This window comes from Brassica napus, chromosome A3 (assembly GCF_020379485.1).
Source record: "Brassica napus cultivar Da-Ae chromosome A3, Da-Ae, whole genome shotgun sequence".
NCBI classification, from domain to species: Eukaryota; Viridiplantae; Streptophyta; class Magnoliopsida; order Brassicales; family Brassicaceae; genus Brassica; species Brassica napus.
Window position 1 is genome coordinate 34022755 of NC_063436.1, and position 1906 is coordinate 34024660.

Consider the following 1906-nt stretch of genomic DNA (forward strand, 5'->3'; position numbering starts at 1 on the left):
AGGATGCAGCTATAAATCCCAAACATCTTTCTCGGTTCCTCAAGGACCAACCTTGGTAACCGGAACCCTCAACTACAGATCAGGAGGCAAGAAGGGACCGACCCTGGAGTCGGCACCATCAATTGCAGACCCAGAAGACCCTACGATCTTCACTATAGAGAGGCGGTTCCTGCCCAACAACCGATCTTTCTTACTGCTACTAAGACACTGACGACATATACCAGCCCATACCCGTATGGCACTACCCTCAGAGCAAGATCTCCTGGCTTATCCACGACCGAAGCAGAAGAAAGTACCACGACGACCAGTCTCCTTCTTCCTATCATTTTGTAGTCTGAGCACGAATCACCTGTACACAAAAATCCCCTAACACAAGAGGTAATAATCATCAAATCCATGGTGAGGGAATTCTCTGCGGTAGTCATTGAAGAGCTCCCATGCATCCAAGAAAGACTCATCAGTGAGCTGTCTGAATGAGGTGATCTTGTTTCTCAATGCAGTTGTTCTCGTCTTATAGTAGAAATGGCTGAGGAAGAGAGCCGGTAGGGAGGGAGTTCAACCACCGTGCAGCTTTTCCATCAAGAGAGAATTGGAATAGCATGCACTTGATGTAGTCTAGTGGGACACCATTCGCGCGAGTGAAACTGCAGAATTTTCCAAAGCTCTCAATATGCTGCATTGGAATTTCAGTAGAGAGACCAGAGAACACCTTTCTCTGCACTAGGCCAATCAAAGCAGGCTTCATTTCGAAGTCTTGTCTGAGGCAGGGTGGAGGAAATATGGCAGAGCGCGTAGTAGAGATGTTACGTGGAAGGTTTCTCTGCCCGATCCGAGCAGCTTGCTCCGGCTGTTCATGCTGCTCTGCTGAGCAGCGAGTAGAGCAGCTTCCTCCTGAGCTTGGATGGTCTGCTGCATCTGAAATATCTGATGTTTCATGAGTGCATTGCAGCAGTGAGATCATCCTGATTGGCGTGATCACCCATAATGGTGTCGGTTTGTTCTTTCTAACCTTGCTAGCTTCTGGTTGGTAAGTGTAAAAATTCTCCTTCTGCGTTTCTCCGAGTATGTCTACTGGTCATGCACCTGGAACATGAGTTACAACAAAAAGAATAGAGAAGTTAAAGGTCTTAGACTAAATAAATAACCAAAAATAAAGGTAAAAAGATGGTCTCGGGAAACGGTGCCAAAAATTATATTACTTGTATAGGCACACCAATTAACCTAATGTGCACACTACCACAATCGAATGGTATGTCGATGTAGCATTTTAGGATCGAATCCATAGAGACCAAAAATTACACTTTATTTCTATAGGATCAATATCAAGCTAAAACTATATGGGGGTTTTGAGTTTAAAGAAGCGAAATAAAGAAGTAAACAGATTGGATTAAGGTTTTCAGATTAAAGAGAATGCTAGCCTAGAGTGGGTTGATCGGGTGTTAAACAAGTGTGAGCCAAACAATTATTCAAGTTCAATTTAGCTCTAGTCTAGAACTCGGATCACTTAAGATAGATCAGCCCACTGTCGTGGTGCTTCACCTTTTGTCAATCGATCTCAGTACCTAAACTCTCGTTTGAACTGAGACGCGATGACAAACGTTAAGATCAACTCCGATCTGTTCACGAAACACCCTAACATCTAATTTTGCTGGTTAGGGATACAAGGCTCAAATCATAACAGATCTAGCAACCTCTTACACGATTAATGAATAGGTTAAACCTAGGATCTAACAATAACTGGCCAGTTTAATGCAAGCAATCAGAACAGTTATGAATGAAGATAATTGAATGATTAATGTATTTATGTTTAGGTCACAGATCTAACACCCTAGACTAAGCAAGCTGACTACTCAGCCATAAAGCAAGGAAACAAAGAGACGACTGAGGCTGAATAAAACATTTATAG

General features: G+C 43.0%; 1 non-coding gene across 1 annotated transcript; it reads left to right on the top strand.

Annotated features, from left to right (window-relative positions):
• Window positions 1-391: 391 nt before the first annotated feature.
• Window positions 392-498, top strand: LOC125607740. Its single transcript, XR_007338810.1, has one exon. It is a non-coding gene; the product is annotated as a small nucleolar RNA R71 (small nucleolar RNA).
• The last annotated feature ends 1408 nt before the right edge of the window (window positions 499-1906 follow it).